Source organism: Bufo gargarizans, chromosome 2, assembly GCF_014858855.1.
Source record: "Bufo gargarizans isolate SCDJY-AF-19 chromosome 2, ASM1485885v1, whole genome shotgun sequence".
Taxonomy (NCBI): Eukaryota; Metazoa; Chordata; class Amphibia; order Anura; family Bufonidae; genus Bufo; species Bufo gargarizans.
In genome coordinates this window covers 320,349,063-320,374,498 of record NC_058081.1, presented here as the reverse complement: position 1 = coordinate 320,374,498, position 25,436 = coordinate 320,349,063, and positions in this window count along the sequence as shown.

The window sequence follows — 25,436 nt, the reverse complement described above, 5'->3', positions numbered from 1 at the left end:
ACTGTGGTACGATCCATCCAGGCACCCCGACTGTGGTACGATCATCCAGGCACCCCAACTGTGGTACGATCCATCCAGGCACCCCAACTGTGGTACGATCCATCCAGGCACCCCGACTGTGGTACGATCCATCCAGGCACCCCGACTGTGGTACGATCCATCAAGGCACCCCGACTGTGGTACGATCCATCCAGGCACCCCGACTGTGGAACGATCCATCCAGGCACCCCGACTGTGGTACGATCCATCCAGGCACCCCGACTGTGGTACGATCCATCCAGGCACCCCGACTGTGGTACGATCCATCCAGGCACCCCAACTGTGGTACGATCCATCCAGGCACCCCAACTGTGGTACGATCCATCCAGGCACCCCAACTGTGGTACGATCCATCCAGGCACCCCAACTGTGGTACGGTATGACTCCCATCATTATACAATGATCCAGTCACAGTGTCTGGGACAGCATAACTCCAAGGCCCCTTTCACACGGGCGAGTTTTCCGTGCGGGTGCGATGCGCGAGTTGAACACATTGCACCCGCACTGAATCCTGACCCATTCATTTCTATGGGGCTGTTCACATGAGCTGTGATTTTCACGCATCACTTGTGCGTTGAGTGAAAAATCGCAGCATGCTCTATATTGTGTGATTTTCATACGACACAGGCCCCATAGAAGTGAATGGGGTGAGTGAAAATCGCATAGCATCCGCAAGCAAGTGCAGATGCGGTGCGATTTTCACTCATGGTTACTAGGTGACAGTCTATTCACTGTATTATTTTCCCTTATAACATGGTTATAAGGGGAAATAATAGCATTCTGAATACAGACTGCATAGTACAATAGGACTGGAGGGGTTAAAAATAAAATAAAAAAGTTAACTCACCTTCTCCTCTTGATCGCGTAGTTCCCGGTCTCTTTACTTCTTGAATGATGAGCTGTGGGCTAAAGGATGCCAAACATGCGCGATGGGTACCAAACATGCGTGATTTTTCTCACGCGAGTGCAAAACGCATTACAATGTTTTGCACTCGCGCAGAAAAATCGCGCATTTTCCAGCAATGCACCCGCCTCTTATCCGGACCAAAAATATGACGCCCGTGTGAAAGAGGCCCAAAGGTTTTCAAAACCCTATAAAACATGTACATGGCATTGCTCAACCCAAATAGAAGTGTTCTAGAGCAGTAAAATGTAGAATGAATATGACATCATTGGTGAAAGGGCAGTTTGTGTGTGAAAAAAGCAACCAAAAATCATGAACACTAATTTTAGCAAGGGTTTGTGACTAACTGGCTACTAAAATAGACTGGACAAACTCAATTTTGAATACCCTAGGTTGTCTAATTATGCAAATGGTAGCCATGGGGGGGGGGGGGGGGGGGGTATTCTCATTCCTGGGCTGCCATACAGTCTGAAAGACAACAAAGGCCCAGTTGGCCAATTTGGCAACTTTTAATGTGTAAAAACTGAAATGGGCAAGCCCTATATCTGAACTTGTATGTGTAGGTGCACTTCATATGACAAAATCTCCTTACTTTTCAGGGTTGTAAACCTCCATTCATAAAAAAAAAAAAGCAACATTTTCACACATAGCAATATGACAAATTCTCCCACCATATAGCTGCCAAAGCGGTGCTGGGCACGAATGGCGGCGGGTGCAGACTGCACCTTACATCCATTAACATCCCCTTGGGCACCTTATTTGTTTGACTGACAGGTTAGTAAAAGCAGTTTTTTTTTAGCTAAATAAGCCCACAGATTACATTTATAAGCCCACATTCATGAAGACGCCCTGAACATCAGCATATTTTTAGCTGAGGGGTGAAACCTGGTGACAGAATCCCTTTAAAGAAATTACTGTTTCTAGCTGCTGTGGACTGTGGACTAGCAGCTAGAAACAGTAATTTCTTTATGTGTTGTTATTTAGACTGAGCTCAGTCTCAGCATGCTTAGGCTACTTTCACACTAGCGTTCGGCTGTCCGCTTGTGAGCTCCGTTTGAAGGTTCTCACAAGCGGCCCTGAACGCTTCCGTCCAGCCCTAATGCATTCTCAGTGGACGCAGATCTGCTCAGAATGCATCAGTCTGGCAGCGCTCAGCCTCCGCTCAGCAGACGGACACCTGAACGCTGCTTGCAACGTTTGGGTGTCCGCCTGGCCGTGCGGAGGCAAGCGGATCCGTCCAGACTTACAATGTAAGGCTACTTTCACACTAGCGTTCAGAGCGGATCCGTTCAGAACGAATCCAGTCATATAATGCAGACGGTGGCTCCGTTCAGAACGGATCCGTCTGCATTATATTGTCAAAAAAAATGTCTGTGAAATTAGCCTGAGCGGATCCGTCCAGACTTGGATCCGTTCCCCATTGACTTTCAATGTAAAAGTCTAGGCTAATTTCACAGACATTTTTTTTGACAATATAATGCAGACGGATCCGTTCTGAACGGAGCCACCGTTTGCATTATATGAGCGGATCCGTTCAGAACGGATCCGCTCTGAACGCTAGTGTGAAAGTAGCCTTTTAGCCAGTCAGTAATTTTCATAGTGCTGTTATGATTTATGGACACAGCTCTCAGCATGCTTAGCCAGCCTTCTATCTGGCTGTGCTTCTTGAGAGTTACAGTCCACAGGCTGTTTCTGAGCCTGCTGAGAGCTGTGTCCATAAATCATAACAGCACTATGATTGCCCTGATGCCCTCCCTTCCAACTAGATGAGTGTATGATCTCATACCTGCTGCAGCCTGCCTCCAGAAGCTCCTGCTGCTGCCTCGGACTCTCCGGTTGGTGTGTGGGCTGCCTGTGACCCAGCGCCTGTGGGCCGTCGCCGTCGCCGTCCTGTGCTGATCGAAACTGTGGTGCAGCCAGGAGGAATAATCGCGGGCACACTACTGAGTTCATATCTGGCGGGCATTATTTATAGGAACCGCACCAGCTGCTCTGACGTCCGGCCTCCGGATATCCGGCTGTGACGTATATCCGGTGGCAGTGGCAGGACGTGAGAGCAGCTGGTGCTGTTCCTGTAATGACGCGGCCCGCCGGATATGAACTCAGTGCGCCCGGCGCCCGCGATTATCCCTCCTGCACCATGTGGATGCCATGCGCATCATGCGCTGTATACAAACAAATCGGCAAAAGGCCGCTCCCGACGGCCTTTTTGCCTGGCACGGATGGGCCTATTTTATGGTAGGGGCCTGGAGCTGCAGCTCCATCAGCCCCTACGTTAATCCGGCCCTGACCCCGACACGCGTTTCGACGATGTCTTCCTCTGGAGGAAACGACACATAATCAATCAATTGGGGAACTGTCTGTTAGAATTTAAAAAGAGTTGCAAATTGTTTTACATGGTCGTATAGTACTCTGTTTAAGAGCAGGGACATATAGAAAGCATTTTAACATAAGCAAATACACCTGTTTTCTTTATCTGCCACATCAAACATGTACAAACTGCTGTAGAAGCACTGTGGTATCTGTACTACTTTGTACTGCTGAGTTCTCTATAGTTTCTTGATCTCTGTCACCAACTAAAACAAATGTACCAGGCAGGGGCATACATAGAAATCACTGGGCCCCATAGCAAAAATCTAAATTGGGCCTCCATTCCCCTTCTATAGCCTCTCCCACTACCCATTCTAGGCCTCTCCCTTTGTTCCATGAACTATTCTTGCTGCTGCGTTTTATAATTTATGCCTTCAGGGCCGGATTGGGATTACAAAACAGCCCTGGCACACAAAAGAGCTATAATAGATGCAGTGTGTACAGATGTATAGTATATAAAGCAGTGTACTGTTATGTAAGGTACGAGGTATAACACATGCAGTGTGTACAGGTATATATTATATTCCATAGTGTACTGATATGTGAGGTACAGGGTATAATATATGTAGTGTGTAAAGGTATATAGTATATACAGCAGTGTACTGATAAGTGAGGTATGGGGTATAATATATGCAGTGTGTACAGGTATATAGTATATACAGTAGTGTAATATATGAGGTACGAGGTATAATGGATGCAATGAGTACAGATATATTGTATATATAGCCTGTACTGACATGTGAGGTACAAGGTACTGTATAATAGATGCAGTGTGTACAGGTATATAGTAAATTCAGCAGGGTATTGACAGATCATACCTCACATATTAGTACACTGCTGTATATACTATATATCTGTACACACTGCATATATTATACCTCGTACCTCACATATCAGTACACTGCTGTATATACAATATATCTGTACACACTTCATCTATTACACCTCATACCTATCAGTACACTGCTGTATATACTATATAATAATGTGTAATATATGCAGTGTGTGAATATATACAGTGCTGCCCATAATTATTCATACCCCTGGCAAATTTTGACTTAAAGTTACTTTTATTCAACCAGAAAGTATTTTTTTCCCGTAAATAACATAGGTGTCTCCCAAAAGATAATAAGACAATGTATAAGAGGCATTAGGGGAAAAAAAACATTTCTCAGCTTTTATTTACATTTGAGCAAACTTGCTGGTTGAATAAAAGTAACTTTAAGTCAAAATTTGCCAGGGGTATGAATAATTATGGGCAGCACTGTATATATATATATATATATATATATATATATAAAAACAGTAAAACAAAAAAGTGTGAAACAACTGAAAATATGTCATATTCTAGGTTCTTCAAAGTAGCCACCTTTTGCTTTGATTACTGCTTTGCACACTCTTGGCATTCTCTTGATGAGCTTCAAGAGGTAGTCACCTGAAATGGTTTTCACTTCACAGGTGTGCCCTGTCAGGTTTAATAAGTGGGATTTCTTGCCTTATAAATGGGGTTGGAACCATCAGTTGCGTTGTGGAGAAGTCAGGTGGATACATAGCTGATAGTCCTACTGAATAGACTGTTAGAATTTGTATTATGGCAAGAAAAAAGCAGCTAAGTAAAGAAAAATGAGTGGCCATCATTACTTTAAGAAATGAAGGTCAGTCAGTCCGAAAAATTGGGAAAACTTTGAAAGTGTCCCCAAGTGCAGTCACAAAAACCATCAAGCGCTACAAAGAAACTGGCTCACATGCGGACCGCCCCAGGAAAGGAAGACCATGAGTCACCTCTGCTGCGGAGGATAAGTTCATCCGAGTCACCAGCCTCAGAAATCGCAGGTTAACAGCAGCTCAGATTAGAGACCAGGTCAATGCCACACAGAGTTCTAGCAGCAGACACATCTCTAGAACAACTGTTAAGAGGAGACTGTGTGAATCAGGCCTTCATGGTAGAATATTTGCTAGGAAACCACTGCTAAGGACAGGCAACAAGCAGAAGAGACTTGTTCGGGCTAAAGAACACAAGGAATGGACATTAGACCAGTGGAAATCTGTGCTTTGGTCTGATGAGTCCAAATTTGAGATCTTTGGTTCCAACCACCGTGTCTTTGTGCGACGCAGAAAAGGTGAACGGATGGACTCTACATGCTTAGTTCCCATCGTGAAGCATGGAGGAGGTGTAATGGTGTGGGGGTGCTTTGCTGGTGACACTGTTGGGGATTTATTCAAAATTGAAGGCATACTGAACCAGTATGGCTACCACAGCATCTTGCAGCGGCATGCTATTCCATCTGGTTTGCGTTTAGTTAGACCATCATTTATTTTTCAACAGGACAATGACCCCAAACACACCTCCAGGCTGAACCCAATCGAGATGGTTTGGGGTGAGCTGGACCACAGAGTGAAGGCAAAAGGGCCAACAAGTGCTAAGCATCTCTGGGAACTTCTTCAAGACTGTTGGAAGACCATTTCAGGTGACTACCTCTTGAAGCTCATCAAGAAAATGCCAAGAGTGTGCAGAGCAGTAATCAAAGCAAAAGGTGGCTACTTTGAAGAACCTACAATATGACATATTTTCAGTTGTTTCACACTTTTTTGTTATGTATATAATTCCACATGTGTTAATTGATAGTTTTGATGCCTTCAGTGTGAATCTACAATTTTTATAGTCATGAAAATAAAGAAAACTCTTTGAATGAGAAGGTGTGTCCAAACTTTTGGTCTGTACTGTGTATATATATATATATATATATATATATATATATATATATATTATACACAGAGCAGTGTATTGATGTGAGACATACAAGGTATAATACTGTAGATGCAGTGTTTACAGAAATATGTGGTCAGTTATACATTATGATCACAGTGTGTGAGGTACATGAGGTAGTGGTCATTGTAACTGTCTGAAGTATTATACACGAGTGAGCAATGAGAAAAAACAGGGCATGGGTGGGGGGGGAATGAAGAGAAAAGTGGAGGACCTCCTCTTACCACTCCATTTTAATCTGTATAGATCAATGCAGAGCTGATTGTGAACTTCTAATACTTGCTGGGGTTGAAGGACCTGTGATGATGTAATCACAGGTCCTGGCAGATGTACCTTTCAAACCTAGGAACTACACCATTTTTGGTGCCGTTCCTTTGCTAGATTCTGCAGGACCTGTGATGCTGAATATGATGTCATCACAGGTCCTGGCAGATGCACTGTTCTAACCTGGGAACTACACTTTACACTGTGCAGTTCCCTTACAGGACCTGTGATGACATCATCAAAGGTCATTTAGCTTTCGAAAGATAGACAGGAGCAATTAGGGGGCGGGGCCTCTCCTCCACTTCGGGACCCTCTTTCTCGCGGGCCCCAGAGCAGCTGCTGGTCTGCCACTGGTACCAGGCAAAACTGATCCGAGTTCTGTTCTTTAAAAACTGATGATTTTCCATCACTGTAGGATCAGGGTTTTCTCTGACTGTATTCAGACTGGCATCCACATGGCATCAGTATGTAAACCATTTTTCAAGTTTTCCACACACCCAGGATCTACTTGCAACAATCATGTCCATGTGATATCAGCAGAGCAAAAAAAATAATAATGGATGACCAGATCAGAGGATCAGATGGTCAGTGAAAAAAGAAATAGTGATGTGAATTGACCAATTAACTTTAATGGGTCACTGTTCATTCTTAATGTTAAACTTGTACAACACCCAGATGTAAATATTGGGGAGATTTATCAAACTGGTGTAAAATAGAACTAGCTTAGTTTTCCCTAGCAACTAATCAGAGTCCACCTTTCATTTTCCAAAGGAGCTGTCAAAAATGAAAGGTAGAATCTGATTGGTTTGTCCACCAGTTTGATAAATCTCCCCCATGGTTTGTCTGAATGAGTACTTACTTTTAGGTTGCTTTCACACGGCCATGTGTGCTCTGTTAAATGCAGTCTGTGTTATGGAATGCATTTCTCGGACCGGCCGTGGTTCACGTAAGCCAAACTTACCGCATCATAGTGATCTATGATGTAGTGATTTCGGGTCAGATGAGCCACAGTTGGTCCGTGAAATGCATCCATCACACAGACTGCATTTAACAGACCATACACGGCCGCGTGAAAGCAACCTAAATATGAATTACTGAATAGGTTTTTACTGTACAAATATTTTAAAACTGCAATTCAAGATTGATGGTGAGTGCCGCGTTACTTTTTTCTACCCTTATATACTATCATATTATGGACTATATAACCAGCAGAGCACCACCTTGATACCACGGAGTCAGTGCGATACAGCGATTTATGTGATTATTCAGACACATGTAGCAGTGCCGGCTGCGATATTCCTAATTTTGTTTATTTTACTGTACAAATAATTATGTTTTTGAAAATAATTATCGACCAAATTACAAGAATAGAGGTTCAGATTCTGTATGAATCATTAACCTCTTCCAGACCCTGCCCTTTTTCAATTTCCTAACTCTGCTTAATTTTGCAAATCTGACATGTGTCCCTTTATGTGGTAATAACTTTGGAACGCTTTTACTTATCCAAGCCATTCTCATAGGCCTCCATAGCTGGCAGCTTAGAAGTTATTGTGGGGAGCCGATGGATTAAGAGATAGCGCCCTTCCTCTGTAAACCCCTTAGATGAGGTAGTCAGCATTGGCCGTGGCATCTAAGGGATTAATCCACCAGCATCGGAATTCAGTTAGTAACATGTATGCTGCACCGTGCATGTATGGGTGGGGTCGAGAAGGTGTTAAAATGTAACATTGAGAGATAAGGCAACGATTGAGAACTGCTATTATTTCTGATTAGTCATAGGTTTAATAAGAGAACATTAGCGCGCACATTAGATAGAAATAAGGCTAATAATAATAAGACGAAGGTTACAATAGTCTATAGACATAACCATGATGTAAACTCATCTGTTTTATGTAACTGATAGTTATTATCAGTCAGTGCAACAAATATACTAGAGGAAAAAGGAAAAAAAGGAAAAAAAACATGTGCAAAACTTTGCTAAGATTGACAAAGTATAAACTGCTTATGGTTCTTGGTCACTGATCACACAATCAAGGTGGTGCCCCCTTTACTTTGGGTTCTGCAGCAGGGTATAAGTTGACACAGGGTCAAATTAATACTGGGTGGCATCTCCCCTTGCTGTGATACAGTCTGCCACTCTGGCATGGTAACTGTCATACATATACTGGATATCCTCCTGTGATTTGTCATTCTTAGCTCTTTTAACTTGGACCTATAATTCCGCCAAGGTGGTTGTTGGCTGATGTGCATGGGAGATCTATTGCCCCATCCACCCCAGATATTCTTGGGGGGAATCCAATGACCAAGCTGGCCAGGGAAGTATGGATACCCTGAAGAGCATGTTGTGTAGCATGGGCTGTGTGTGGGCGGACGTTATATTGTTGGAACTCCCGAGTCAAGAAAGGCAGTAGGACTGGTTACATGATATCCTGGCCATGCGAAGGCTAGTCAGTGTTCCTTCCATAATTACTAGACAACGATGGACATGTTAGTTAATGGTGCCTCACACCATGACACCTGGAGATGGTCCTGCGTGTCTCTGCACTATGCATTATGGCAGTAGGCACTCTCCAGGCCTCCTGTGAACTCTGATGTGGCCAACATTAGTACAGCGTGGCCCACAAAAAAGTAGCCCACCTCCAATATCTCCATATCAAACTGCCTAATAGTAAATGTCTTAGTTGCCTATAGCAACCAATCAGAGCTCAGCTTTCAGTTCCTACAGGGCTCTGAAAAAAATGAAAGCGGAGCTCTGATTGGTTGCTATGGACAACTAAGACAAATTAACTATTAGGCAGTTTGATTTGGTCGATAATAAACTAGTTGGATTTGTTATGAATTGCATAAATATTCTGCTGCCAAATGAATCTGAGCTTTTGGCGACGAATGATGCAAAATGGCATCTGTCATTTTAGTGTAGAATTGGACGGAAACGGGGCAAGAAGGATGCAAATAGAGGATCACATTAGAGGGGCTTGCCTGTGATCCAATTAGGGGGCAAGATTTTGGTAGGCCCTTCAGGCTCTCGGCTAGCTTAGAAGTGGACATGTCTTGGATGTGTCTGGCAGACATCAATTACAGACTCGTGACAGCAATCTTAGAGTGTTGTAGAGCTAGGTAGAGATAGGTAGATTTAATAAATAGGTCAGTGTTTCCCAACCAGTGTGCCTCCAGCTGTTGCAAAACTACAACTCCAAGCATGCCCGCCCAGCCAAAGGCTGTCCAGGCATGCTGGGAGTTGTAGTTTTGCAACAGCTGGAGGCACACTGATTAGGAAACACTGCAATAGGTAAAGAAGTAAAGGTTTTATAAGAGAGAAAAAGCATACAGTCAGGCAGTTCTATGTGTGTCTGCTTTATACTCAGGGCAGCTGCTCTCCAGTGGAAAGCATTATGTAATACACTGTAATCACCAAAATCCTGCACAAAAATCCTACACAAAGCTCATTTTCTCTGCATAAACAGCCAGCCTTAAAAAAAAACAAGCTTCTTCTTAATAAAGGTTTTATATGCTTATTTCCAGCACCTCATGCATACAATTTGCTGGAAACAAAACAGTTTTAATGTAGCTACTGTTTGTTATTGCACATTTCAGTCTATCAATACCAGTGTGTTCACAGGAGCGCATACATTTTAATGCTGTATGGAGACGGATCTCTGTACAGCACTAAAACAAATTTTGGAGTGAAGCGACTTTGGATCTTGGACCCAAAGTTCGCTTTGTTCATCCTAAATTGTGAGAAATTATGAGCATACAACTGTTGTAAATCAGCCTGTGTGAACATTTCAGCTTTTAGAGGATATATTTTTGTTTTTTCTAGCTGCTGAATACATACTTTTAAAGCCTGGAAGACACTAGTAAGCTTCAAAGTAAATGTGGCTTATCTACTATATATATGGATAATGCTGTAGGTGTGGTCTGTAATTACATCCCAAGGGTATTAGCAAGGAAGTGCCTCTCTAATCTGTCCCATTATTTTCAATTAGAATGAAATGGAAAAAGGTTGGGAACCACTATATTTACTATAGGCACTTGTATAATTTGTATTTCATATATTGGCCCAGATTTACTATTGAATCTGAACCTTGATTTAGTCTACAATTTTTGGCGCAATTTCAGAAAGTTGCATCTAGTTTTTTCGACACATCCAAAACAATGAGGCATGGCTTGGTGTGAAACATGGTCTAAAATGTGATTTATTTATTTTTTGTTGCAAAAACAGAAATATTGTTTCCTTTGTATTTTCAAGGTTTAATGATCTCACATTTACATGGTCATATTTAAATGCTTTACCTATTATATTTATATAGTTAGCTGAAATATAACTCTATATATTACAGGCTGACCATGCAGGCAATTATCGGGAACAAACCATTAATTCCAACTAATTGCCTGTTCATCAGAGAAAGCAATAGCTGTATTCACATGCAGCAATCCTCTCTGATGTATGGGTACAATCGATCACTTGTCCCTATACAGATTCATTGTTTCCGGGAAATGATGATTTTGGAGTCTGCATCAGCCATCCTTTCTAATGATTTCTCAATTATCGTGTGATCTGCGGTACCTTTACACAGAGCAAATATCAGTAACACGCATTCCTAAGAATGTTCCTTCACAATTATTGACTAGCGTTGGGCGCGAATATTCGAATCGTGAATTTTAATTGCGAATATCCGCACTTTGAGAATCCGTGAGGATTTTGAAAAATAGTGCTATATATTCGTATTCGCAAATATTCTAGATTTTTTTTCATCTGAACCCATGATCCCTCCCTGTTTCTTGCTTCTGGGCCAATGAGAAGGCTGCAATGTCTTTGTCTGAGCTTAGCAACATCCTTAGCAACCAATATGAAAGTTGCCTACCCCTTACTATATAAGAACCTCCTCAGCAGCCATTTTCTGTAGTTTTTTAAAGTTCTGAGAGAGACAGCAGTGTCATTGCTGTGCTCTGTGCTTTTCACATTATATTAGATAGATAGTTATATAGCTTATATATATATAATACAGATAGTTAGTGGGAGATAGTCAGTGTAGGTTATATCCTGATATAGTGTAGCTGGTAGGTTCCAGTGCAGGGTGTTAGGTAGTGTCATTGCTGTGCTCTGTACTTTCCACATTACATTAGATAGATAGTTATATAGCTTATATATATAATACAGATAGTTAGTGGGAGATAGTCAGTGTAGGTTATATCCTGATATAGTGTAGCTGATAGGTTCCAGTGCAGGGTGTTAGGTAGTGTCATTGCTGTGCTCTGTGCTTTCCACATTACATTAGATAGATAGTTATATAGCTTATATATATAATACAGATAGTTAGTGGGAGATAGTCAGTGTAGGTTATATCCTGATATAGTGTAGCTGGTAGGTTCCAGTGCAGGGTGTTAGGTAGTGTCATTGCTGTGCTCTGTGCTTTCCACATTACATTAGATAGATAGTTATATAGCTTATATATATAATACAGATAGTGGGAGATAGTCAGTGTAGGTTATATCCTGATATAGTGTAGCTGGTAGGTTCCAGTGCAGGGTGTTAGGTAGTGTCATTGCTGTGCTCTGTACTTTCCACATTACATTATATAGATAGTTATATAGCTTATATATATAATACAGATAGTTAGTGGGAGATAGTCTGTGTAGGTTATATCCTGATATAGTGTAGCTGGTAGGTTCCAGTGCAGGGTGTTAGGCAGTGTCATTGCTGTGCTCTGTGCTTTCCACACTACATTAGATAGATAGTTATATAGCTTATATATATAATACAGATAGATAGTGGGAGATAGTCAGTGTAGGTTATATCCTGATATAGTGTAGCTGGTAGGTTCCAGTGCAGGGTGTTAGGTAGTGTCATTGCTGTGCTCTGTACTTTCCACATTACATTAGATAGATAGTTATATAGCTTATATATATAATACAGATAGTGGGAGATAGTCAGTGTAGGTTATATCCTGATATAGTGTAGTTGGTAGGTTCCAGTGCAGGGTGTTAGGTAGTGTCATTGCTGTGCTCTGTGCTTTCCACATTACATTAGATAGATAGTTATATAGCTTATATATATAATACAGATAGTGGGAGATAGTCAGTGTAGGTTATATCCTGATATAGTGTAGCTGGTAGGTTCCAGTGCAGGGTGTTAGGTAGTGTCATTGCTGTGCTCTGTACTTTCCACATTACATTAGATAGATAGTTATATAGCTTATATATATAATACTGATAGTGGGAGATAGTCAGTGTAGGTTATATCCTGATATAGTGTAGCTGGTAGGTTCCAGTGCAGGGTGTTAGGTAGTGTCATTGCTATGCTCTGTACTTTCCACAATACATTAGATAGATAGTTATATAGCTTATATATATAATACAGATAGTTAGTGGGAGATAGTCAGTGTAGGTTATATGCTGATATAGTGTAGCTGGTAGGTTCCAGTGCAGGGTGTTAGGTAGTGTCATTGCTATGCTCTGTACTTTCCACATTACATTAGATAGATAGTTATATAGCTTATATATATATAATACAGATAGTGGGAGATAGTCAGTGTAGGTTATATCCTGATATAGTGTAGCTGGTAGGTTCCAGTGCAGGGTGTTAGGTAGTGTCATTGCTGTGCTCTGTACTTTCCACATTACATTAGATAGATAGTTATATAACTTATATATATATATAATACAGATAGTGGGAGATAGTCAGTGTAGGTTATATCCTGATATAGTGTAGCTGGTAGGTTCCAGTGCAGGGTGTTAGGTAGTGTCATTGCTGTGCTCTGTACTTTCCACATTACATTAGATAGATAGTTATATAGCTTATATATATAATACAGATAGATAGTGGGAGATAGTCAGTGTAGGTTATATCCTGATATAGTGTAGCTGGGAGGTTCCAGTGCAGGGTGTTAGGTAGTGTCATTGCTGTGCTCTGTACTTTCCACATTACATTAGATAGATAGTTATATAGCTTATATATATAATACAGATAGTAGGAGATAGTCAGTGTAGGTTATATCCTGATATAGTGTAGCTGGTAGGTCCCAGTGCAGGGTGTTAGGTAGTGTCATTGCTGTGCTCTGTACTTCCCACATTACATTAGATAGATAGTTATATAGCTTATATATATAATACAGATAGTGGGAGATAGTCAGTGTAGGTTATATCCTGATATAGTGTAGCTGGTAGGTTCCAGTGCAGGGTGTTAGGTAGTGTCATTGCTGTGCTCTGTGCTTTCCACATTACATTAGATAGATAGTTATATAGCTTATATATATAATACAGATAGTGGGAGATAGTCAGTGTAGGTTATATCCTGATATAGTGTAGCTGGTAGGTTCCAGTGCAGGGTGTTAGGTAGTGTCATTACTGTGCTCTGTGCTCTCCACATTACATTAGATAGATAGTTATATAGCTTATATATATAATACAGATAGTGGGAGATAGTCAGTGTAGGTTATATCCTGATATAGTGTAGCTGGTAGGTTCCAGAGCAGGGTGTTAGGTAGTGTCATTGCTGTGCTCTGTGCTTTCCACATTACATTAGATAGATAGTTATATAGCTTATATATATATATATATATATATATATATATAAATATATATATATATATAATACAGATAGAGGGGGATAGTCAGTGTAGGTTATATCCTGATATAGTGTAGCTGGTAGGTTCCAGTGCAGGGTGTTAGGTAGTGTCATTGCTATGCTCTGTGCTTTCCACATTACATTAGATAGATAGTTATATAGCATATATATATATATATATATATATATATATATATAATACAGATAGAGGGGGATAGTCAGTGTAGGTTATATCCTGATATAGTGTAGCTGGTAGGTTAGGCTGCTTTCACACTAGCGTTCGGGTTTCCGTTCGTGAGCTCCGTTTGAAGGAGCTCACGAGCGGACCCGAACGCAGCCGTCCAGCCCTGATGCAGTCTGAATGGAGGCGGATCCGCTCAGACTGCATCAGTCTGGCGGCGTTCAGCCTCCGCTCCGCTCGCCTCCGCACGGACAGGCGGACAGCTGAACGCTGCTTGCAGCGTTCGGGTGTCCGCCTGGCCGTGCGGAGGCGTGCGGATCCGTCCAGACTTACAATGTAAGTCAATGGGGACGGATCCGTTTGAAGATGCCACAATGTGGCTCAATCTTCAAGCGGATCCGTCCCCCATTGACTTTACATTGAAAGTCTGGACGGATCCGTCCCAGGCTATTTTCACACTTAGCTTTTTTTAGCTAATATAATGCAGACGGATCCGTTCTGAACGGAGCCTCCGTCTGCATTATTATGGGCGGATCCGTTCAGAACGGATCCGCCCGAACGCTAGTGTGAAAGTAGCCTTACAGTGCAGGGTGTTAGGTAGTGTCATTGCTGAGCTCTGTACTTTCCACACTACATTAGATAGATAGTTATATAGCTTTTATATATATAATACAGATAGTGGGAGATAGTCAGTGTAGGTTATATCCTGATATAGTTTAGCTGGTAGGTTCCAGTGCAGGGTGTTAGGTAGTGTCATTGCTGTGCTCTGTACTTTCCACATTACATTAGATAGATAGTTATATAGCTTATATATATATAATACAGTTAGTGGGAGATAGTCAGTGTAGGTTATATCCTGATATAGTGTAGCTGGTAGGTTCCAGTGCAGGGTGTTAGGTAGTGTCATTGCTGTGCTCTGTACTTTCCACATTACATTAGATAGATAGTTATATAGCTTATATATATAATACAGATAGATAGTGGAAGATAGTCAGTGTAGGTTATATCCTGATATAGTGTAGCTGGTAGGGTCCAGTGCAGGGTGTTAGGCAGTGTCATTGCTGTGCTCTGTATTTTCCACATTACATTAGATAGATAGTTATATAGCTTATATATATAATACAGATAGAGGGGGATAGTCAGTGTAGGTTATATCCTGATATAGTGTAGCTGATAGGTTCCAGTGCAGGGTGTTAGGTAGAGTCATTGCTGTGCTCTGTACTTTCCACATTACATTAGATAGATAGTTATATAGCTTATATATATAATACAGATAGTGGGAGATAGTCAGTGTAGGTTATATCCTGATATAGTGTAGCTGGTAGGTTCCAGTGCAGGGTGTTAGGTAGTGTCATTGCTGTGCTCTGTACTTTCCACATTACATTAGATAGATAGTTATATAGCTTATATATATAATACAGATAGATAGTGGGAGATAGTCAGTGTAGGTTATATCCTGATATAGTGTAGCTGGTAGGTTCCAGTGCAGGGTGTTAGGTAGTGTCATTGCTGTGCTCTGTACTTTCCACATTACATTAGATAGATAGTTATATAGCTTATATATATAATACAGATAGTGGGAGATAGTCAGTGTAGGTTATATCCTGATATAGTGTAGCTGGTAGGTCCCAGTGCAGGGTGTTAGGTAGTGTCATTGCTGTGCTCTGTGCTTTCCACACTACATTAGATAGATAGTTATATAGCTTATATATATAATACAGATAGTGGGAGATAGTCAGTGTAGGTTATATCCTGATATAGTGTAGCTGGTAGGTTCCAGTGCAGGGTGTTAGGTAGTGTCATTACTGTGCTCTGTACTTTCCACATTACATTAGATAGATAGTTATATAGCTGATATATATATATAATACAGATAGTTAGTGGGAGATAGTCAGTGTAGCAGGGATCTCAAGTCTCCCTGAAGTTCAGGGAGTCTCCCTCTATTAGATAGCGGCTCCCTGACACCCGCATGTGAGACAATATCTCCCGGAAAGGTTTACTGATAGCAGAGCAGAGAGATAAGAGAAGTGACAGGACAGAGTTTAGATTACAGGTTGAATTAACCCTTTAGGGTCAAATTGGCTTCTCAAGGAGATATATATGTTAAAGGCATCTTCTTCTGTCTCATTCAGTAGCTATATAACTATTGAGAGAGATGTATTTTTTTTTAATACATTTACACATTTAACCCTCCATTTTAATTATATATTATTTACCCCAGTGTTAAATCCCCCCCACAGGGTTCACTTGCTTCTTGTCAGCTCAGCGAATGAACCGAAGATTCGATTCATGAATCGGTTCATTTGAATGAACTGATTCAAATGAGCCGATTCATGTGAAAGATCCGAACTTCCCATCTCTAGTTTACTCGCAGTAAACCTTTCCGGCAACCTGTAGCAGTGTCTTGCGCACAGTGCAAGAAGAAGCCGATGCCAGCAGTCCGCAACGGTGCATCAGGCTGAGCCTGTGCGCACGCGCGGGATCTCAAAGCGAGAGGGAGAGGCGGCACTGAGGAGTAGAAGGCGGCGCTGGGCACGAACGGCGATGCGTGCGGCCGGGCACCATGCATCCACAGACCTCCCCCTGCTTGGGCACCTTAATTCAGTGATTGACAGGTTAGTAAAACCTGTTTTTCCGCAGAATAAAGCCACAAATAGCTTTTATAAGGTCACCTTAGAAATCAGAATGCTGCCCTGGACATGAGCCTATGTTTAGCTCACAGGGCTTATAGGTGGTGACAGAATCCCTTTAATCATATACATAAATATGATAATTTGGGGCAGGGTAATGAGCCCAGTCCTCCACACCATAGAGCAGAGTGTGCAGATACTGCATATGTTTGGAAAATGTAATAGAAAGTTTGTGAAATAAAAAAAAAGAAAACCTCCCTGAAATGAGAAGTGCACCTCCCTGAAATGAGTTTTTGCAGGTTGGGATGTCTGGTGTAGGTTATATCCTGATATAGTGTAGCTGGTAGGTTACAGTGCAGGGTGTTAGGTAGTGTCATTGCTGTGTTCTGTGCTTTCCACACTACATTAGATAGATAGTTATATAGCTTATATATATATAATACAGATAGTTAGTGGGAGATAGTCAGTGTAGGTTATATCCTGATATAGTGTAGCTGGTAGGATCCAGTGCAGGGTGTTAGGTAGTGTCATTGCTGTGCTCTGTGCTTTCCACATTACATTAGATAGATAGTTATATAGCTTATATATATAATACAGATAGTTAGTGGGAGATAGTCAGTGTAGGTTATATCCTGATATAGTGTAGCTGGTAGATTCCAGTGCAGGGTGTTAGGTAGTGTCATTGCTGTGCTCTGTACTTTCCACATTACATTAGATAGATAGTTATATAGCTTATATATATAATACAGATAGTGGGAGATAGTCAGTGTAGGTTATATCCTGATATAGTGTAGCTGGTAGGTTCCAGTGCAGGGTGTTAGGTAGTGTCATTGCTGTGCTCTGTGCTTTCCACATTACATTAGATAGATAGTTATATAGCTTATATATATAATACAGATAGTGGGAGATAGTCAGTGTAGGTTATATCCTGATATAGTGTAGCTGGTAGGTTCCAGTGCAGGGTGTTAGGTAGTGTCATTGCTGTGCTCTGTACTTTCCACATTACATTAGATAGATAGTTATATAGCTTATATATATAATACTGATAGTGGGAGATAGTCAGTGTAGGTTATATCCTGATATAGTGTAGCTGGTAGGATCCAGTGCAGGGTGTTAGGTAGTGTCATTGCTGTGCTCTGTACTTTCCACACTACATTAGATAGATAGTTATATAGCTTATATATATAATACAGATAGTGGGAGATAGTCAGTGTAGGTTATATCCTGATATAGTGTAGCTGGTAGGTTCCAGTGCAGGGTGTTAGGTAGTGTCATTGCTGTGCTCTGTACTTTCCACATTACATTAGATAGATAGTTATATAGCTTATATATATATAATACAGATAGTGGGAGATAGTCAGTGTAGGTTATATCCTGATATAGTGTAGCTGGTAGGTTCCAGTGCAGGGTGTTAGGTAGTGTCATTGCTGTGCTCTGTGCTTTCCACATTACATTAGATAGATAGTTATATAGCTTATATATATAATACAGATAGTGGGAGATAGTCAGTGTAGGTTATATCCTGATATAGTGTAGCTGGTAGGTTCCAGTGCAGGGTGTTAGGTAGTGTCATTGCTGTGCTCTGTACTTTCCACATTACATTAGATAGATAGTTATATAGCTTATATATATAATACAGATAGTGGGAGATAGTCAGTGTAGGTTATATCCTGATATAGTGTAGCTGGTAGGTTCCAGTGCAGGGTGTTAGGTAGTGTCATTGCTGTGCTCTGTACTTTCCACATTACATTAGATAGATAGTTATATAGCTTATATATATAATACAGATAGATAGTGGGAGATAGTCAGTGTAGGTTATATCCTGATATAGTGTAGCTGGTAGGTTCCAGTGCAGGGTGTTAGGTAGTGTCATTGCTGAGCTCTGTACTTTCCACACTACATTAGATAGATAGTTATATAGCTTTTATATATATAATACAGATAGTGGGAGATAGTCAGTGTAGGTTATATCCTGATATAGTGTAGCTGGTAGGTTCCAGTGCAGGGTGTTAGGTAGTGTCATTGCTGTGCTCTGTGCTTTCCACATTACATTAGATAGATAGTTATATAGCTTATATATGTAATACAGATAGTGGGAGATAGTCAGTGTAGGTTATATCCTGATATAGTGTAGCTGGTAGGTTCCAGTGCAGGGTGTTAGGTAGTGTCATTGCTGTGCTCTGTGCTTTCCACATTACATTAGATAGATAGTTATATAGCTTATATATATAATACAGATAGTTAGTGGGAGATAGTCAGTGTAGGTTATATCCTGATATAGTGTAGCTGGTAGGTTCCAGTGCAGGGTGTTAGGTAGTGTCATTGCTGTGCTCTGTACTTTCCACATTACATTAGATAGATAGTTATATAGCTTATATATATACAGATAGTTAGTGGGAGATAGTCAGTGTAGGTTATATCCTGATATAGTGTAGCTGGTAGGTTCCAGTGCAGGGTGTTAGGTAGTGTCATTGCTATGCTCTGTACTTTCCACATTACATTAGATAGATAGTTATATAGCTTATATATATATAATACAGATAGTGGGAGATAGTCAGTGTAGGTTATATCCTGATATAGTGTAGCTGGTAGGTTCCAGTGCAGGGTGTTAGGTAGTGTCATTGCTGTGCTCTGTACTTTCCACATTACATTAGATAGATAGTTATATAGCTTATATATATACAGATAGTTAGTGGGAGATAGTCAGTGTAGGTTATATCCTGATATAGTGTAGCTGGTAGGTTCCAGTGCAGGGTGTTAGGTAGTGTCATTGCTATGCTCTGTACTTTCCACATTACATTAGATAGATAGTTATATAGCTTATATATATATAATACAGATAGTGGGAGATAGTCAGTGTAGGTTATATCCTGATATAGTGTAGCTGGTAGGTTCCAGTGCAGGGTGTTAGGTAGTGTCATTGCTGTGCTCTGTACTTTCCACATTACATTAGATAGATAGTTATATAGCTTATATATATAATACAGATAGATAGTGGGAGATAGTCAGTGTAGGTTATATCCTGATATAGTGTAGCTGGTAGGTTCCAGTGCAGGGTGTTAGGTAGTGTCATTGCTGTGCTCTGTGCTTTCCACATTACATTAGATAGATAGTTATATAGCTTATATATATAATACAGATAGATAGTGGGAGATAGTCAGTGTAGGTTATATCCTGATATAGTGTAGCTGGTAGGTTCCAGTGCAGGGTGTTAGGTAGTGTCATTGCTGTGCTCTGTACTTTCCACATTACATTAGATAGATAGTTATATAGCTTATATATATAATACAGATAGTGGGAGATAGTCAGTGTAGGTTATATCCTGATATAGTGTAGCTGGTAGATTCCAGTGCAGGGTGTTAGGTAGTGTCATTGCTGTGCTCTGTACTTTCCACATTACATTAGATAGATAGTTATATAGCTTATATATATAATACAGATAGTGGGAGATAGTCAGTGTAGGTTATATCCTGATATAGTGTAGCTGGTAGGTTCCAGTGCAGGGTGTTAGGTAGTGTCATTGCTGTGCTCTGTGCTTTCCACATTACATTAGATAGATAGTTATATAGCTTATATATATAATACAGATAGTGGGAGATAGTCAGTGTAGGTTATATCCTGATATAGTGTAGCTGGTAGGTTCCAGTGCAGGGTGTTAGGTAGTGTCATTGCTGTGCTCTGTACTTTCCACATTACATTAGATAGATAGTTATATAGCTTATATATATAATACAGATAGTGGGAGATAGTCAGTGTAGGTTATATCCTGATATAGTGTAGCTGGTAGGTTCCAGTGCAGGGTGTTAGGTAGTGTCATTGCTGTGCTCTGTACTTTCCACATTACATTAGATAGATAGTTATATAGCTTATATATATAATACAGATAGTGGGAGATAGTCAGTGTAGGTTATATCCTGATATAGTGTAGCTGGTAGGTTCCAGTGCAGGGTGTTAGGTAGTGTCATTGCTGTGCTCTGTACTTTCCACATTACATTAGATAGATAGTTATATAGCTTATATATATAATACAGATAGTGGGAGATAGTCAGTGTAGGTTATATCCTGATATAGTGTAGCTGGTAGGTTCCAGTGCAGGGTGTTAGGTAGTGTCATTGCTGTGCTCTGTACTTTCCACATTACATTAGATAGATAGTTATATAGCTTATATATATAATACAGATAGTGGGAGATAGTCAGTGTAGGTTATATCCTGATATAGTGTAGCTGGTAGGTTCCAGTGCAGGGTGTTAGGTAGTGTCATTGCTGTGCTCTGTACTTTCCACATTACATTAGATAGATAGTTATATAGCTTATATATATAATACTAGATAGTGGGAGATAGTCAGTGTAGGTTATATCCTGATATAGTGTAGCTGGTAGGTTCCAGTACAGGGTGTTAGGTAGTGTCATTGCTGTGCTCTGTGCTTTCCACATTACATTAGATAGATAGTTATATAACTTATATATATATAATACAGATAGTGGGAGATAGTCAGTGTAGGTTATTTCCTGATATAGTGTAGCTGGTAGGTTCCAGTACAGGGTGTTAGGTAGTGTCATTGCTGTGCTCTGTGCTTTCCACATTACATTAGATAGATAGTTATATAACTTATATATATATAATACAGATAGTGGGAGATAGTCAGTGTAGGTTATATCCTGATATAGTGTAGCTGGTAGGTTCCAGTGCAGGGTGTTAGGTAGTATCATTACTGTGCTCTGTGCTTTCCACATTACATTAGATAGATAGTTATATAACTTATATATATATAATACAGATAGTGGGAGATAGTCAGTGTAGGTTATATCCTGATATAGTGTAGCTGGTAGGTTCCAGTGCAGGGTGTTAGGTAGTGTCATTGCTGTGCTCTGTGCTTTCCACACTACATTACATAGATAGTTAGATAGCTTATATATATAATACAGATAGTGGGAGATAGTCAGTGTAGGTTATATCCTGATATAGTGTAGCTGGTAGGTTCCAGTGCAGGGTGTTAGGTAGTGTCATTGCTGTGCTCTGTACTTTCCACACTACATTAGATAGATAGTTATATAGCTTATATATATAATACAGATAGTGGGAGATAGTCAGTGTAGGTTATATCCTGATATAGTGTAGCTGGTAGGTTCCAGTGCAGGGTGTTAGGTAGTGTCATTGCTGTGCTCTGTACTTTCCAATCATTACATTAGATAGATAGTTATATAGCTTATATATATAATACAGATAGTGGGAGATAGTCAGTGTAGGTTATATCCTGATATAGTGTAGCTGGTAGGTTCCAGTGCAGGGTGTTAGGTAGTGTCATTGCTGTGCTCTGTACTTTCCACACTACATTAGATAGATAGTTACATAGCTTATATATATAATACAGATAGCTAGTGGGAGATAGTCAGTGTAGGTAAGATAGTGATATAGTGTAGCTGATAGGTATATATATTGGAGCACTTTATCTGCATATAAAGCTGTTGTAATGTTCTGCTGTGCCAACCATTTTCTCTAGTCTTAGGAAACTTCTAGAAGCTTTAAAAATGTAGCAAAAGTAACCCATGACTGTATTGCTCGCGCAATACAGACATAAGACATTGGCGATTTTCGCAATCAAGAAAATAATCACAAATTCTTGAATTCGCAAATTTATAATGAATATTCGCAAAATATTGCGAATTTGAATATTGCCACTGCCGCTCATCACTATAATTGACCCCATTGTTGGCATGTATAAAGGGGGGCCTTTATGCCTTTCTCCTTCTTATCCGTTTTACGGAACTTTACTAAATTTTATAATATATATGTTATTCTCTGTGGGTTTTACAGTAGATTGCTGTAATAAAGGGGAATATTCATGCCACAAAATGCCCAGGTGCTATGTACATTGTATTGTAAGCTTAGCAATCCAATGTACATATATTAGAAATGGAATAAAGAGTAATCATAAAAAAGAAAGGATGCAAATGGATGACACAATATGGGAAAAGACAGTATTTTAGGAACATTTATAATTAATTAAACAATTAATGCATTGCAGGTTCAAAGAATCGCTTTCCTCTATAACATGTTCTGTGGTGCTTGAGGCAATAGAAGATAGACATTTGCCCAAACTGACGAGGGGAAAAGAAGTCACACTGGGATTCTAGCTGGGTACATCTGCTTCAAAGGCTGAAAATCTCAGTGATTAATACATCTCTTTTATCTCTACTGTATAACAATGAAAATTGTATAATGAGGCAAGACTTGACATTAAAGCAGAAGTGCAAGCAATGGAGCTGTCCAGATGCGTCTTCACGTTACCTTCTGTCATTACATGAATGAATGTGTCTTCAACTGATGTTTAGCGCTGTATCATCATTTATCTATGACAGGCTCAGCCACCACCAGGAAGCTCAAAAACAAAAGTCTACACCAACTACCATAATTAGATATATCCATATGGGGGATATAGTCCATCTTGGCCACCAGAGGCGATGGTCATAGTAAGCAACATACTTAATGCAGATTAAAGGAATTCTTCCCTTTCAAGACTTTAATGCATGGATTATTACATGATCTTCTCTCTACCTTTCATTATACATTCTTTTGTTTCTGCCCTATGTTTTTGTAACGCTGAGACAGAAGCATTGCTTTCTATTGCCGCGAAATATAACAAACCATTGTGTGCTAAACTTGTATGCAGCAATCGGTAAGAAAGGAACAAAGAATAGAATAAAAGGCATATATTTAATAAATTACATTCATCTTTAAACATATAAATTAATTTAAAAGCATAATACACAGTCGTATCAAATACTTTTGACCACTTCCTATTCTCGACGAGAAGAAAATCAGATGTCATGTGCTGGCTTGGTGGCTATATAAGGCTACTTTCACACTAGCGTTTTTGCTGAATCCGGCAGGGTTCAGCAAAAACGCTTCCGTTACTGATAATACAACCATCTGCATCCGTTATGAACGGATCCGGTTGTATTATCTTTAACATACCCAAGACGGATCCGTCATGAACTCCATTGAAAGTCAATGGAGGACAGATCCGTTTTCTATTGTGTCAGAGAAAACAGATCCGTCAGCATGCTGCGGTTTGCTCTCCGGTATGAGAACGGAACGGAATGCATTTTGGAGCATTCCGTTCTGTTCAGTTACGTTTTGTCCGCATTGACAATGAATGGAGACAAAACAGAAGTGTTTTTTTTCCGGTATTGAGACCCTATGACGGATCTCAATACTGGAGAATAGTAACACTAGTGTGAAAGTAGCTTAAGGTGCATGATAAGCTGCCTGCACACATAATCTTTAATGTCATAGGTAAAATGGACAATTTATCAGAGTTGCAAAAAGGGATGATTATTGGCTTTCAGGCCTAGGATGGCATTATTTCTGAAACTGCTCAGTTTGTGAACTATTCATATGCTGTTATGGTGAAAGTGTATTATGAGTGGACAAATGGCACTACTGCAAATAAGCGACATGGAAACTGCAGAGCACCACATACTATTAATGTGTGATGTGAATGCCGGCAAAGAAGGTGCACAAGGGCAGACCAACTGCAGTGTCCTGAAAGACACTGCTTAATACTGTGATTGTGTTTCATGTAAATTGTGCTTGTATATGAGTTCCAATAAAGTTGCATAGGGAGGGGAAGGTTCTAACAAGCCTCCCAGGGCTGACTCCGCTCTACACACAGAACAGAGGAGAAGGAGGTCAGTGTGTGTGTGTGTGATGTCTGAGGACAAAGCTACACCTCAGCAGCCATCTTGGAGAGTTACAAAAACTCCAAAGTTAGTTCCATGTACCAGCCCATAGAAGGGAAAGATTACAGAAGAACCAGGCAACTTAGAGAGGTAGTGAGAATATTGGCAAAGGAAGGTAACTGTCGTTTAACAGGTTCTAGTCTCCTTTGCTTTAGGTGGAGAGTTTCTAAGCTACCAGCTGCCCACCATAACCAAGGACAGAAATGCCATCTGTCAGAGTATAGTATTCCTAAAGAGGATACAGAAGTATATGATTATACAGTACATCAGAGATAGTCCATCCCTCCAGCCTGGAGAAACAAGGGAGAGAGATTGATTGTCATAGAAAACCGCCCCTTATGCAACTTCCGGGGACTAATCTGAATCACTGAAAAAGCTGCCTTGCTGTAAATGACTTTTGATGACCTTGATGACCTTTGGATCAGCTTCAGTAAAGTTCTGGTAGTTTGTTAAGAAACTTGGTCTCCTTATTCTACATCATCTCCTAATTACACCTCATGGTGCTGGCATCACGAATACAGGGGCCGAGCCACCAAAGCACCCTAAGCATACCCATTACTATCAAGGGCACCTCAACCATCTGGCTGGTGTTCCCTGCAATAGAGAGTGCCCTGGAGGATTTAGTGCTGTCTTCCTCATCACTGCATGCAGACCCAGGGAGCTGCAAAACCATGAGTATGACTACTACTCCCATCAGCCCATCACATACTGCCCCTGTGGTCCGGTTCGCTGCATAATTTTGGCGGTCACAAACAGGATCCAAATCCTTTTTGCCTTAGTATAAACAATATGCATGTGCTCTCAGATCACTGCTGAAGCTTAAAGCATCTGTAAAAACCCCAGACCCCAAGTGACTGTATTGCATTTATTTGCTGTTGGTAAAACATGGGTCAATCAGCCATCTTGTTTTTGCTCTCCACATACTGAGGGAGACAAACAGCCCGCCTCCACAGAGGAACCAAAGTGTTTGA